We start from the raw sequence: 17,142 nt of genomic DNA on the forward strand, positions 1-17,142 counted from the left end.
TTCATCCCTGCTGTGCCACAGCACCTTTGTTTATTTACACAGTAGGAGGCTGCTTCACAGAGTTGTTTTTGCTGCGAAACGCGGACGGGCATTGAATAAATGCTGGGCTTCTTCCTGCCCATCCGACAATGGGCCGACAATCAGACATTCGGCTACTGCGTGATAGTTGGATGATTTGTCTGGGACGTGCGTAAAGAATGAGCTTCTCCTGATTTGAATGACCAGCACCCACCACTGAAACATATATAATGAAGAGTAATAAATTCTGTGTTTCAAATTCGATGCATTTCTGCATAGTTCGCCGGGAGTGGATGTGTGGGTTCTCTGGGTATTCCGGTTTGCTCCCACATTCCAAAAACATGCATGTAGGGTTCATTGAAGGCTCTCAATTAGCCATAATATATGTATCAATGTGAGTGTGAATGGATGGGATTATTGACTAGTAACCATGGCCCCAGATCATCTGAAGGGGATGGATAGATCTTTATGAGGTATTTGAACGCACCCGTACGTTGCTCTGGCTCTCTTAAAAATATCCCTTGAGCATTCTAGTACAAACCCAATTCCCCAAAAGTTGGGACACTATACAAATTGTGAATAAAAACTGAATGCAATTATGTGAAAGTGCCAAATTTCAATATTTTGTTCAGAATAGAACATTGATGACAGGTCAAAAGTTTAAACTGAGAAAATGTTGATTGTAAATTTCATGGTGCCAACAAATCTCAAAAAAGTTGAGAGAGGTAGCAATAAAAGGCTTGAAAAGTCAATTGCACTTACACAACTACACAAGAAAACAGCTGGAAGACTAGTTACCACTAATGAGGTCCATTGGCAACTTGATATAAAAAGAGCTCCTTGGAGTGGCAGTGTCTCTCAGAAGCGAAGATGGGTAGAGAATCACCAATTCCTCCAATGTTGCGCAGAAAGGTAGTGGAGAAATATCAGAAAGGCGTTTACCAGCAAACAATTGCAAAAAGGTTGAAGTAATCATCATCTCCAGTGCATAACATCATCCAAAGATTCAGAGAATCTGGAACAATCTCTGTGTGTAAGGGTCAAGGTCGAAAAATCATACTGGATGCCCATGATCTTCGGGCCCTTAAATGGGACTGCATCGCAAACTTGCTTACTGTAAGGGAAATCACAGAAAGGGCTCAGCAATACTTTGTGGGTGAACACAATCCACCGTGCCAGCCGCCGTTGCCAGATGAAACTCTACAGTACAAAAAAGAAGCCATTTCTAAAGCAGACCAAGAAGCGCAGGCGTTTCTTTGGGCCAGGGGTCATTTAAAATGGAGTGTGGCAAAGTGAAAACCTGTTTTGTGGTCAGACGAAACACGATTCGAAATTCTTTGTGGAAAACTGGGGCGCAATATCATACTGACTAAAGAGGACAAGGACAACCCAAATTGTTATCAGCACTCAGTTTATAAACCTGCATCTGTGATGGTATAGGGTTGCATGAGTGCGTGTGGCATGGGCAGCCTCCACATCTGGAAAGGCATCGTCAATGCAGAAAGGTATATTCAGATTCGAGAACAACATATGCTCCCATTCAGGCATCATCTTGCGTTTTAACACAATAATGCCAGACCACATGCAGCACCAATTACAACATCATGGCTGCGTAGGAAAAGGATCCGGGGCTTACTTGGAAGCTCCGGGGACGTCGGGCCTAGGTGGAGGAACGGCGACTATTTAGAAAACAAAAAATCTAATTTAAATGTAAACAATGTCTATTTACCACATCGATCACAGCTTTGTGTCATTTACCGACCTCCAAAATACAATACTTTTTAAACAACTTTGCATATCTTCTTGCCGAAATTATGCTGAAATATAATCATATTCTCTGTATAGGGGACTTTAATATTCACGTATGCTGTCCTGAAAAAACATTAAGTTGAGTTGAGGAGAGTACTGTTTATCTGCGTTGTCACTTGCTCTTCTTGCCCCGTGCACTGATTTGCTAGCTAACAGCCAATCACAGTGATCAAATGCCCCCGATGCCTAACGCCGATTCAACATGTCGACTTTGTTGGAAACGCCTCCCCCCCGACGTATTCCAACTCAACAGTAATTTATCACTGATCAGACGGCACATGCCGTCGGCCCAATGCTGTCTGACTCCCGATGTCGGATTGGTGTATCTAGGCTTTTTAACAGGAATGAGGGGAGCCGCTTCGTTTGGCCAGGAGTTGGCTGCGTTCCATCCCACAATGGTGGTATTTCATCTGCGCTAATCAAGCAAAATGCCAAAGAAAGAAAACTCCATCCATGCGCACAGTTGACTGCGCTTTGTGTTAGACAGGCACTGGGCACAAAAATTGGGCCCTATCTGTCTCCCTTCTTCTTTCTTATGAAAAAACATCTAAGAAAAAACAGTCACTAGATTGTGGTGCCCTCAGTGTGTCAGGGAGGGCGTTCCACAGACGTGGGGCAGCAGCACAGAAGGCCCCATCTCCCATGGTCCTCAGGTTAGTCCTGGGTGTGTGGAGGAGGTTTAAAGACCAGCTTTGAAGTAATTTCATGAAATGCCAAAAAGGGTCACAAGTGATGTAATTAAACACTGTCCAAAAATAAATCAAAAATAATTTATATTTTGTATATTTGACAAAATAATAATTTTTCCAAAGTTGGAGCCTGGCGACCGACACACCCGGATAGGGATATGTCACACCGGGGACAACAGTGGCAGAGCTCAATACGGAAAGTATACAAAGCCAGTCAAAAATTGATTCAGAAAGACATATGTAGAGCTTAAATGAGGAGATCCAAGTCTTTGAAGAGTTGAAAGAAGAGGAGGTCGGCTTGTTATATGTTGGACCATATATGTATGAGCCAGATGCTGATCAGGACGCTGAAAATGTCATGCCCGGACGACCTGACATGGAGTGGAGATGAGACCAATTGAGATTAGAACATTGGTAAACTATAGACGCTGCGGTTATTAGTCTAGCGTTATGTTTTGCCGTAAATTAGCACTATGAGATTACCTGCCGTATTTTCACGACCATATGGCACAGTTAAACATACGTAGCTCAAAACAAATGGTAGCATGCTTTCAATTGCTAGCGTATGTTTTTAAATAGACAGTGGAGCAGAACTGAGTTCGGTTGAATTTTATTTAATTATTTAACAATGTACTCACGTTACTTATGATCATTCCTTAAAAGTCAAATCCCTCATCTTCTGTATCTGAAACGTACAGCTGAGCTACTTCTCCATCAAACGGTTATCTCTCTCGTCATTGTAGTATTGTCAGAGTCAAGTCTTGTTCCATGCGGCTCCTCAGAAATGATGCCCCTTGCATTGGTTGGGGCAGACCGCAGTATAGAGCAGTACTGCGGTCCCCTGTCCGTGCCCCCCCCCCCCCATTTTTTTTTTTTTTAATGCAATGGGCGCGGATGCCCTCTCCGCTCCACTGCCCGGCCCCTCTTCGGCGCCAGTGCCTGGGTGCGGGGGATCCCCGGGATCTGGGGGTCATGTACGTCAGATCCATCACACCAGCATCTATCGAAACTCAGACACAATCTTCCTCAGGTCATTGAATCGGTGGAGGCTGGTGTCTGTGGATCTCACTCCGCTTCGTCTGTCCTTCCTTCCTTTCCTCAGTCTCTCCTTTAGTCTCTTGAGGTCTCCCTGATTTGTTGAAATTTAGATGTCTCTAGGGTTGGTGAAGGACTGGTTGGTGGCCTGGTGGGTGGTGTCTGGTCGGTGCTGGATTTCATTTTCCTTTCTTTTCTTTGGTTCTTTCTCGGGTTTCCTGACGGCCTCACGACTCTGGCTGGAAGTGTTCGGTTTAGGGAAACGGTATGGGATTTTTATTTTTTTTTATAGGTTTTAGGTGAACTAATGAATGCACGCACGCACGCAAGCACATACACATATTCACCCACATACAAAAAAAAAGAAAAATACAAAAATATATATATATATATATATATAAAAAAAAAGGAGAGCAATGATGATGACATGTCAAATCGGTAAAATTACTGAATGAACAATACTGAACTGAAGAAATGATGCCCCTTTTGCGAAAGCTCCAACATTAGTGCAAGCATACACGTCTAGCCCAAGCTTGCACATCCATTCACAATTTGTGGCGTAACTTGCTCTAGTCGAGCAATTCCATTATGTGAAGCCAAAGCAATGACACCATACGTCCTACTATACAGGAAACCCGGCCCTAGTTGCGGACTGGCAGGCATGAGAACCCAATGGACTAAATTTGGTTCTCATGCCTGCAAGTCCTCAATCTGGGCCGGAGATCCTTTGTATAAGCAAGATGTCGGCACTGCTCCGCATTCTGTCAGCAGAATCAATCAACAATACAGTGTAATGGCTGACTGCCCTCGCAGCTCCCCTGTGTGACGTATTTTTTTTTTTTTAAAAAAAAGCATTTTTGTTGTCAAGGGCGTTCCTATGGGTCAAACCAAGAACCTGGGAGGGTTACGTAAAAAAAAAAATATATATTTATATTGTTACGGATTTCTGGATTGGACCTCGGAATGCAGAGATGGCGACAAGTGGTAAAAAAAAAATAGTAACAGTTTATTTGCTGAGGTCTGGCAAGAAAAAAAAAGAAAAAAAAGACTTAGGAGGCAGGCAATCAGGCAGGGAGAGGGTGGGCTGGCTGGAGAAGCTTCATGACAAAAACTGTAGCAAAAAGGGTAATGTGCTTGTTGGTGGTTTTCTGTAACGTCTAAAGCCTTGGAGACTTGGGAGATTGTTCAGCTTTGAAACAATTGGGAAAAGACAGTTGATTGTTTATTACAACAAAAAAGAAGAAAAAAATGCATTGAGTAAACTGATACTGAGATGCAGTGCTTGTAATGATAGCTTGTAGCCCACAGCTCGTACTGCACAAATCAAGTAGAACAGCTTACTGAAAAATAAAACATGTTAGTCCATGAGTTATGGTGTAACGTAATAGTAAAAAAGAATAATTCCCTTTCTCTTACTGGGAAGTAGTTTAGTCCAAATGACAGATGGTATTACTTGTTAGGCCATCTACACTGCCACCAAGTATATTTTCTCAGGATAAAATAGTACACACACTCAGTAAAGCACAGAGCTCTCCCAAAGTTGTGTGCCCTATTGTGGTTGTTTTTCCCCTTCACACTAAATTGCGCACCAGTCTTCATCTTTAAAGCACAACATAAACATCAACCCTAACTAAGTCACGTATAGTAAAGCTGGGAAATACGGGTTGTGTGTTTTTACTATGTTGTGTGGTGGAATTTTTATCTGGATTTGCAGCCACATGTAATGGGTGCTACCATTTTGGAAAGTCTTCTTTTTTGCGTAATCAACAAATGGCAATGACAACACTACTTCTCACCACTTCTTTTTGCCTAACTAAGGTAATAAATCATTTTCAGTATAACTGACTCCAGGAATTACACTGTATGAAACAATATAACAAATTCCCCTTGTAGGATTATTATTAGTATGATAAATAAATTTCTATTTTTATTTACTATTACTAAACTATTAATGAATTTACCCTACTACTTGAACTACTGTTGTTTTTACATTTTTTGTAGATTACCTTTAGGGATGTGTTGTTAACCTGGTTAAGCAAGCATTCAGAGTTTTTTTTCTTGCATTCCTGTCTTTATAACAGGGTAAGTTAAATTATCACTAGGAACAAAGGTTGTCAGGGTCATTAGATGTGCAGGTAGTACAGCTTTCATAGTAGTCTTTCAAAGGTAGGCTGTTAAAGGCTCTAATAAATATTCATGATATTTGAATGAATTCTTTCAACCAGCTCTTTATGCATAAGGCGGATACATGCGTTCCCAATCAAAACACCAGAAGGGCAATCTCTATTGCCAGACAAAGCACTGTGATAATGAGGGTCTTATGCACATGTCTTGGCTTTTGTTGGTGTTTGTTTATAGACAGCAGAGAGAAAAGGTGTCTGTTTTGCATCCTGGTAAACATGGGTCATCTTAAACAAAGGTGCTAGAGCATGTCATGAAAATACATACAAAAATGATGGCAGATAAATGGCGCTGAAGCTTGTTAAAACATTTAAAGTCTGCAGTTGTCCTTGTTTACCTTGCAGACTCGGGTCTATTAGTGGAGCCCAGGTTTCAAAGCAAACATGGTGAAGTGCCATCTAGCTGTTATGCTGCACACAAATGCCCCAAGTATAATTGCTTTAAAATCCCTCTTAAAAACTATGCATTGTTCTCATACTTTTGATTATGTTTTTTAAAAGTATTAAGTATTTATAAAATCTAATTCACTTTACAGTCTTTGCTTATAAATGTATATAAATCTGTTGTTTGTAAATGCATCTAAATGTTGTCAATGTGCATTTTTTAAGTAATTTTAACAAGTTACTTTTGTTTTTTTTTTGCGAATGTATTTGACTTTTCTGTTGTAAATTATTTTAGGTTCTGTGCTTTTGCATGTGTGAAGCACATCGAGCGTATGAAATGTGCCATAATAGTTAATTTGCCTTTCCTTGTTTTTCAATAAACTGTGTTTACAAATTAGCTAAAGTCGAGGTATAAAATTTGTGATACAGTATAGCAGATTGGCCTAATGCTTATTTCAGAGAGATGGACACTGCACTAATTTAATTTAGCATAGAGAACATACACATGATTGCAAGTGTAAACTGTTTGGAAATTAGTCACAGCAATTTAGCTTGGCTTGGTTCCAGCAATGTAGCCAGAGCATCTGGAGTTGCTGATATGTGCCGCCTCGCTATTGTGATGCAACAGTGAATCAAGAGGCACTGCACATTCATTAAATTACGCAGTAACGCAAAAGGGCCAAGATGGAGCTGAGGTATTATATTTGTTTCTTAAACATAAACTGGATTTTATTGTCCATTGTTATTTTGGCCTAGTTTAATTCTTTGGCAATATTCTGAGCTCCTTTTGTGGCACTATGAGATTGGGATTGTTTCATTAAAAAAAATGACATGGTTATTTTATGTAATTACTCCAATAGATTGTCTTGCCATTCATGTAGCTGATTACACATGTTGTACCTGCATCTAATTTGTTAGAATGTGTGCCTCCATCACAGAGGCTGATGTGATCAGAATGTCAATACTGTGTATTAGCTATATGTATGATGCAACTGTAGCTATAGCAGAGAGGAATACCGCTCCATATTGGACATCTTCAAGTACGATATCTAAAGTTGTGTTGTGCCGCCAGGATAGAGTTTTGTCCAAACTTACTGCAGTTCTTCGGGGCCTGTATTGCTTCTACTATGGCACCCTCTATTTTGGGCTTGTTTAAATGACGGAACGAGATTTGTCCACTGGTATTGGAGAGATGATTTGAGGCGTAACACAGTTTGAAACTATCATGAAAGAAATGGCTGGAAAGTAATTATTGTCACGTTTCTGTCATGTCTCTGTTTTCAGTTATGTTTTTTTCCTGTTGTGGTGCTGTTGAGCTAGATGGGTGGTGCTTCTAAATATAAACTCCTGAAGGGCTTTTGAATTATTTTTCCAGTTTGGACCATCACATGTTGTTGTGAACTTGTGATAATATATCAACGTGTATTGATCTTTACTGTATGACCTCTGTGATGCTTTTGATTGATTTATCAGGGAATGTTTATGACTTAAAATTAAAACTGTGCTTTCATATTGATGACTTTTTCCCTACAAAAAAGACCAGATATACATCAAATCCACTCAGCAAAGTTTGTTTTCCTTTAAATGGCACCTCAGTGAATCAATGAAGGAAAATCATGACATACAAAGCGAAGCACATCAGTCGTGGACATTGAGGCTCACTGATCAGAGCACAAACAAATCCATTAGCTCTGCAGATATGTATTTAGCAGAGCAAGCAAAGCATCTCTTTGTACATGGTGAGTGATAGCAATGTATGATTGGAATTGGCCATCTGAGGGTCCAACTAGAATTGACTGTGTACTGTTTGTAGAGTTACTTGTCAGCAACTAAGCTGTTGGTGACTGATCCACTTCGTAAATGCCAGCTTATCATAATCAGCTTCAACACATTTTTAAGCTGATGATTCAACAGACAATCTCTGTACCTCAAACATATGAGTCAGTGCTTCAGTGTTACTTCTAATGCTTTTGACCCTTTTTAAATATAGCTTTAAAAACTGTTCACAAACAATAAACATGGCCAGAGGGAAATTTTGTAACCTGTTATTAAACAAGTATAGGCATTCGGTATGATTGAAAATAAGTGAGTTAAAACCAAGATGACTTTTACCCTATAAATATCTATCTATCTATCTATCTATCTATCTATCTATCTATCTATCTATCTATCTATCTATCTATCTATCTATCTATCTATCTATCTATCTATCTATCCATCCATCCATCCATCCATCCATCTATATATATATATATATATATATATATATATATATATATATATATATATATATATATATATATATATATACATATAGTTTAGCTGGAGTATATCCCCATTGACTTTTAGATGAGAGGCTGTGTATACCATTCACCGGTCACCAGTTAATCAGGGTACACATAGACCAACATCCGGTCACATACACACTTATAGGAAGTTTAGAACCTTCAGTAACATTCTATGATTGTTTTTGAACTGTTGGGAGGAAACCGAAGTACTTCGATAAACCAATGCAAGCATGGGAGAACATGCAAACTCCGTACAGAAATGTTCAAGCCGAGATTTAAACTCAGAATTCAGGGCTGCCAAAGAACGGTATGAATTGAAAGCGGCAATGCTAATTAACACATGGCAAGATCATTATTGCCGGGTTTGTGTGCATTTTCACACAGTGACACGCTTTCCAGATAACTACATATATGGCAACTCTGTGCCAGTGTCTACTACGATGTACATAATATTTACGGGAAGGTACACTCAGAAAGGAGTGTCTCAGGTATTAAAGCTTCCACCATTTCTTTTTACCCATGCCTCTGATTCTACCAACAAGATCACGTTGCACACAAAAAAACTGAGGCAATGTTTAACCTCACAATTTTTGTCGGTATTGAATGCTGTAAATAATAAGGAACGTTGACATAGGAACATATTCCATTAGGGTGTTGTCCACTATTCTCCCAAGAGATCATTGCAATCTCCACACCATGCAAATATGCCCCTGTGGCTATTAGACATGATATAAGAGGAATTTGATTGACGGCTCATGTCATTACACTGACACATTTTTCTGCCCTGGAAATGCCCATTTAATATATTTTTATGAAAATGTTACAGTATTCTATTTTGGATGTAAAAGTACTCACAGCTATTTTAGGCATTCTACAGATATTTTTGTTCAATTCAGATTGAAACCAAATGCCATTGCTCTAAAGAATGAATGTGCTTAATTGAATCCCAATTGGTGACTGAGATTTGTGCTGCACAATACTAAACCACGCTGATCATGTTTTATAGTAACTTTTAACCTTTTTTGGCTATCAGCATATGGTCTGTGAATTGTGAGTGTTGCAGCAGCAAAGGGCAGTGACACCATTCGGACTGCTCATTCCTGCTATGTGTTTGCTACTGCGTCAATGTGATAATTTGAGCAAAAGCCAGGTTTGTACATAAGATTTTCGGCAAGGTAAATTATTTTGCTTCTGTTGTACACTGAATACATTTTTGGGTTTCAGGTCAAAAGATGAAAAAGATGCCAATGTTCATAATTCCATCTTTAATTTCAGGGTATAATAATAATGATGCATTGAATTTATATAGCACTTTTCTATCTAATCAGATACTCAAAGATGCTCCTCAGTAGTTGCATTATTTGTGCGCTCACACATTCACACTGTGGTGGCGGTAAGCTACTTAAGTAGCCATAGCTGCCCTAGGACAGGCTGATGGAAGCGTGGCTGCCAGTGTGCAGACCATCACCAAACATTCGCACCAACCATACACCAGTGTGAGTAGCACTGGAGGCAATGTGTGTGAAGTGCCTTGCCCAAGGACTCAACGACTCATGACTTGGGGAGAGCGGGGATTGAACAGCCGACTTTCTGATTACTGAACGACCGTCTCTACACCCTGAGCCACAGCCACCAAGGGTATTCACATCTAGTCTCAGGACAGAGCATCTTTTCTTTGAATCCACACATTTTTCAAGTGAGCAAAAGTATTGGAACATGGGACTAATGTGAGTTTGTAGTTGCTCAGGTGTTGCCTTTTACATTGATTGCTTCATTTGATAGTGCTTCTCTTTGGCTTTAGCTTTGGGGTTGCATGTCTTCAATATGCAACAATAACAAAGGAATTGACCTTTCCATTCCAATATTTTTGGAGGGGACTGTTTGTCTTGTGTTAATATCATTAAAGGTGGCTTTATACATATATGAAGAATTAAACGGGTACATACTGAATTTAGATTGTAACATTCAGATTGATTAAATCATCAAGCATTTTCTATGTGGTAATTTTTGGATTGTACTGAAATGCAAAAACTGCAGATAAATTACAGTTGTTTTGGATAATGGGGTTGCTTTAGAGCTTTATTGTAGACAAACACTTGAGTAGGAAGTTGCTCTACTTGGCCAACCTTTAAAAGCCCGCAAGAGATCTGTAGTACTGCCTCAAAGTAGAAGCCATGTATTAATTGTACTTGCCGGGCAGCATCATTCATCAAAGATGCTAGATGTGGAAATAACTTTAGCAAACCCAAACTGGGTGCATACTAAGGCACTCACAACGAAACATGAAAATAAGTGCATTCTTGTGAACACAATTTGTGCTTCCCTATTACTGCATATAGACATCTATTCACACTCACATTGACACCGTTGGACGATTTAGAGTCTTGAGTCTTATGACTGGATTGTGGGAGGAAGCTGTAGTACCCAGAGAAAATCCAAGCAAGTACAGGAAGAACATGTTAACTCAACACAATAATGCTCTCCAATGATCTCTGATTTGAATCCCTGACCTCAGAATGAATTGTGAGGCAAATGTGTTAACGACTTGAACGCTGAGCTGCCACTTAACATCATAAAACAACAAATGAAAGTTACTGAGACATGCAAGTGAAAGCAACACAAACAATGTTACAGCCTGGCTAAGGGAGATGTTAATGACCACTCGAACACACAAGATACTTCTCCAGCAGCACAAGTAAAAAAAAAAAAAATACATTTTTGATATTAACACAAAGTGCAAAATATACTTGAACACAAATATTCCAACATGAATACAAAAACAATATTCTTCCAGTTAACATGGTATATACTGTAATTGCAGCAATACCACCTACAATAATAAACAAAAGCTTAATGTAATATTTTGAACTAAAATACACAAGGTATTTTATTGCTAGTGTATAGTGATTTGAAATACACTCATACAAAGTACTAATAATTCTTAAAAGTGTATTCAAGGATCTTCTCAAAAAGTAGTTTGTTTGTCACTTTTAAAAAAATGCCCATGCAGAAGATCATCCTACCAGCTCTCCTGCTCGTCCGGGGAAAATACCTATTAAATGCCTGCAACGTACGGGCTCATCTTCATCTTCATCAGTCTCTGCAGCCGGCCTCACTTCATAGACGGATGTCATCTTGCGGATTCTTTTTAAAGTATGCGGTGAGATTAGTGGAGCTACAATGATGAATCGGAAGCTCAGCAGCTACATGCTACAAACGCTTGAAGTGTGCATGCGCAGCTAGGAACAGCAGATTGATTGACGGGATCAATAACCAATCGTTAAGATGATCCACTCGGAAGATGCAGCGACAAAAGATCCTTGAATACACCTAAATGGTTGAACTGTTGTTTAATGGAAAATAATAGAATTGCAAGACAGCAGAAAGTGTTGTTTGGAAAAAAAAGAAGTGTTTCACTGTTGAAAGCTCAAACGTAAGAGGTGTAGGGATTTAAAACCCACTTGTTCTGTTCGTCATCCAACCCTCCCACTATGTTTTGTGAAAACAAGGCCTTTGAACACCTCAATCCATTCACATTGTGCCGTCATTATCATAGCGCCAAGTGTGCAGTGCAGTTATGGTTAATGCTTCTAGACTATAAAATTAATAGTCTGAACTCTATCAGAGCACTCATTTAGTACACTTAACCTTTGCAACTCTTTTGTCGGCTGTCTTTTATCTCTATAGCTGCAGACACTTTAAAGTCATCCCTCCGGACGGTTCATTATTTTATTTTTTTAAATCATCCAGATGGACAGTATAAAAGAGATAATAATACACAAGTGAGCAAAAATAAATTGAAGACACAAGAACATGATAGGACATCGAGCAATAGCTACAAACTCAAGAAGCTTCATCCTCTCTCATAGCCAAGGCTTAATCTCAATATTTAACTGTTACTTCTGAGCCAACACATGAGAGATGTGTTCATTTCCAACCTCTTTCCAAGCCTCAGATTTATTTCAATAACACACTCTTTAGAGTCTACAAATTGCAGAGCCAAACAGTGTCAGTGCTATTTCAAAGGAAGCCAAAGAGTGTTTGATGGTATTCTAATGCTGTCAGGTTTTGGAGGGTGGGGGTGATTTCCAAAGGAGCATGGTGAGCTGGCGGCTTTGAAGCCAGACAACAATGACAGAACACAACCTAGCCCACTTACCACCAACACGTCCGCTTTCTTTTCACAGTGCTAGCCCACGCAACTGAAAAAAAAAAAACATGGATTAGGGTCACCAAAATCCTACACTGAAAATAACTACAGAATATGGTATGACTATTTGCAAGTTGGAGATTAGTTCAATTCAGGCCAAAACCTCCCATGAAGGCTGATCATTAAAGACTTGTGGCTGTATTTTCGTAGACAGGTGCATGTGCGCTCGTCGTAAAAACTGGCAGATCTTCATGTCCATGCTGGGGCAAGTCTAGTTTACGATGTTTCGGAATTTGGCAGACCACTCATTCCCTTGTTTATTATACACCTAAGAATTTTCTGACACAAAGTAGACTAGAATTTAGACCAGAAGAAATCAGTACTACGTTGTTGTGTAACACAATTTTGTTGGATTTGATCCAGGCGTAAACTACAAATTATGACCTCTGCTGTTGTGTGGAGGAAGCTGCTTCAATTTGGCCGGGAGTCAAGTTGACTGTGTTGAGTCCCACAATTGTCCAAACACCCATTGCAAACTGTGCTCGTGTACGAAAATGCCAAAAGAAAGAAAACTCCACTCATGCACACAGTTAGACTACACTTTGCGCTAGACTTGCAATGAGCACACAAATAAGGCATTTGGTCTCTGGAAATGGGGGAATTGTTGCTCGAGAGGTGTTGCTTTGCTTCTAGCTCAATAACCAGCCCCAAACAGCTCAATGTTTGCCACCATTGGTGCACTGCCTTAATGCTGATCCCTCACCATTAGTGTGAGAGCATTTCTTTTGTATAGTTGACCTGTATATAGACGCATAAATGCAGTATGTCAGAATGTTGATGGAATCTCACCCTCAGGGACAAAAACAAACAGACAAATGCATTCCTCTATTAAACCTTATCACGTTCCTAACTTGATAAGTCAGATGCCTCTTAAAGATCAAGCACCTAACGACACCGGCATTACGTTACTACAAGAAATACATTACATGTTGTCACATCCATCCATCCATTTTCTTAACATTGATATTCTAATTCTCATTAATGAACTTGATTGCCAAGATTATTAAAGTCACAGTCTCACTGCTCTAACCAATAGTGATGGGGCATTCTTTTAAAGCTGCCCTATGGAGGAATTTTCTCAAACATATCTTTACAATAGTCTTTTTATTTGACTATTTATGATTCAAACATATATAGCAGATCAACACTTTAGCTGTTCACAATCGTTCCTCCTGCAAGCCTCTGGCCAATATTTTCAGACTGGATTCGGCTTGCAATTTCCCACCCTCTGTCTGCTGATGTGACATCATGTGCACATTCTGTTCATGAAGGGAGTGTGCAGTTTCATTTTTCAGCCACATGCAGCAGTAGTGACTCGAAATGAATTTTTCTGCAAATGAGCAGCTTTAAGTAACCTGAATTATTAGAATCAGTTCAAAGAATTTAGCAAACTATTCGTTCACCGAATCGTTGGACGGCAGATCTGAAAGACAAATTATCTTAGCGTTAGCTGGAATGAGGCTGGCAGCAGCTATGGATGAGTATCATTCACATTTGAACCGGTTTGGTTCCAATATCCAGGTACCGGTACTCAGTGGTAGCAGTTTTCCACACTTTCATGTGGGTGTCTGTTAAACATTTTCAATTTAACATCTATTTTGTACTATATGAACTGATAAATAACAAAACAACATCATGAATTTAAAACAAATGATCATAAGACGATGTAGTTAAAAAGATGGTGACAATTTTACAATTTTAAAAGTACATATAATACAATCAATATTAGAAAATACAAACCGCAACGCAAAGTTATTTGCAATGAACAACACAAGGAAGTTAAACAGTAATACAAAAACAAAGAAAAAATGTTTTTGAATTGTAATTTAGTATTCAAAACTGAGCATTATGGCACGTTAAATTCCTAAATATGCTAAAAGATCAGAACATTTTTGTGTTCGATCGCACCTGCCAATGTAGAACCCATAAATGTTTTTTAATGCATTGCTATTGTTTGTGTAGCTACATTTGCATGACCACTGGTGAACAAATGCATAACATTTGATGTATGTGATGCACAAAAGTTGACTTCCCGCAGTTGCCCACAGTTGTTTCACATTCAAAGAGAGGTGGTCAGAAAGAGATGGTCTGCAATCTATATCAATTACCTCAATGTAAAGAAACCCCATCACTTTTTTAATGTGAATAGGGCAGCGCCACAGCCCATCTACACCTTTATACAAATGGTTTATTCCTTTCAAGTGTAATGTTTTCTTTTATATGTTAAGCTAAAAGAATATCATCCATAATTGATGAACTAAGTCCCTTTGTCTTGACAAATGTGGCCTTTCTCTCTGGTCCTGGAGGAAAATAATAAAGATGTTATATTTTGCGCTGTTTTGAAAATATACTGGTAATGTGTTGTAGCGTGGGTGTAAATAAGTTTGTGCATTTATAATAATAACCATATGGGGTAAATATGCTATCTATGAGAAATGATTATTGTCAAGCAGGAATGAAAATCATACTAAAAATAAGTTAAATAAAACAGCATATGTTCTGAGGACACTTGGAGCCTTGTTCTGTCTTTGTTGTACACTATAAGACCCACGCAGAGTTTCACAGCACAATGTGAATCCTTGTTGCACCTGCCTTTCCAGTCAACAGCACATGTACACAGCAACACTTGCTCACTTCCTGTGGTATCCCTCACTCCAGGGTTCACAGTGGGGGAGGACAAGGGAATCATGTTGTAACAGTGAGGTTAGTCTGTAGGAGTGATTACAAAAAAAAGAGGATGGCTGTGACTGGAGTCTGTTAGTATTCCTGGCAGCATCCTGCCTTGGTCAGGCGAGACATGCTCCCATGTGAGAGGTAGTCCTAATTCAAAGCAAATCTTTCTAATGCAGTGTAACCTCCTGTCGATCGCCCTAAATTTGTGCAATTTGGAATTCTGTCAAAATATCTCTGGAGAAATATGGCTGAAAAGTTTAAAAAAAAAATTGGATGTTGACTAGTCGTTGTATGTGGCAGCTCTTATGACTGGATTTGTACTTAACTCATTCACTCCCAGCATTTTGCTCCAGGCTGTTTTACTGGATTTAGACTGATTTTGCAAGGCCCAAAGAATATTGTGTTCTATTGTTATAAAAAAAGGAACCTACCAAAAGAAAGATTAGAGTCTCTTCTTTCATCAGGAAAAAAAGTATATTTCTATCTGTTTCCGTGTTGCAGCAATTAGCATTAGAATATAGCTCAGTTTCATCATTATTCACAAATTTGTATAGAACTGTGGGTAAATTAGCTTTTTTCAACATGGCTCTGGTTGATCTCTTTTTCTCTGCTGCCACCTGCTGGCCGTTTTTGTATAACTACCATTTCTTCAACCGTACTCTGCAGTTGAGAGGCTCCATCAAAGCCTTCTGTATGCTTAAGCATAAAAAATAAATAAATAAATAAACATATAAATACGTCTTTGGGACACTTAATACATTTTAAATAGAATGTATTTATACGTTTTGGGGAGCAAATTAATGTAATGCTTATATCTTATTATGTATTGTTTAATTGTTAATATGTCTTATTCAAGTGACTGTAATTGCCTGGATTTCTGCATAAACTACTCATAAAATGTGATCTGATTGTCATCTATGTCCAAACAAAAGACAAACACAGGTTTATGACATTTTTACTACACCAACGGTTACAGTATATGTTTCCATGTTTTTACTGAACAAAATGTGCTTGAAAAAGTTATATGAACCTTTTAGATTTAAGAACTGGTTTGCACCTCCTTGGCAGAAACAACATCAACCAAACGCCTTTTGTAGTTGCAGAGCAGACCTGCTTAACCATCAGCAGAAATATTGGACCATTCCTCATTACAAAGCTGTTTCAGTTTAAATGCACTCTTGGGAGGTTTGATGTGAATCGCTCGTTTGAGGTCATGCGCCTTTTGTTGTTGAGTTACTTTTGTTCTCTGGGTCAGTCTAGAAATTCTCTGGAAAATATTCTTGATAAACTGGGGAATTTGTTTTGCCATCAATAGCATTGCGTCTGGGCCCTGAAGAAGCAAAACATTTAGAAAACACCAACCTTCAAAGTTGCGATGAGATTTTGATGGTGTAGCTGTGTGCCCACCCCTTCCATTCGGTGTATAGCTCTGCAATTTGAATTTTTGATTTTGGCCTGAAGTGAACATTAATCCTCACACACCGTTCTATATTCCAAACAACAACATTTTGGTTTCAATTGTCCAAACAGTTGTGATGAGCTCTTAGTAAAGACATTCACCTGTCACATACCTTTTACAAAAACATGAAACACTATAAATTTGGGTTTAGAAATCCAGCTAAATCCAAAGTGTTTCTTGCAATTGTATATCATTCTTCAAGTAAACATCGATGAATAGCTACAAAAAAATAAACACTGCACACCTTTTATTATTTGAGCTGCATTTAAATTTAAAATCCAACTTTTGAGATACCCAGAGCCTCACTGTATCATATGCCCACTGTTCAGGATTGTTGCAAAACATTTAAAACATATCAGCAGGTCATAAAGATTACTGGGGGAGCATGCAAATTTGA

The 17,142-nt window shown here is 38.9% G+C and overlaps 1 protein-coding gene across 1 annotated transcript in view; it reads left to right on the forward strand.

Annotated features, from left to right (window-relative positions):
* The window catches only part of cdh13 (cadherin 13, H-cadherin (heart)), a 436,422-nt gene that overhangs the window by 155,327 nt on the left and 263,953 nt on the right, over positions 1-17,142 (forward strand). The window lies entirely within an intron of this gene.

Source organism: Vanacampus margaritifer, chromosome 6 (genome assembly GCF_051991255.1).
Source record: "Vanacampus margaritifer isolate UIUO_Vmar chromosome 6, RoL_Vmar_1.0, whole genome shotgun sequence".
Lineage (NCBI taxonomy): Eukaryota > Metazoa > Chordata > Actinopteri > Syngnathiformes > Syngnathidae > Vanacampus > Vanacampus margaritifer.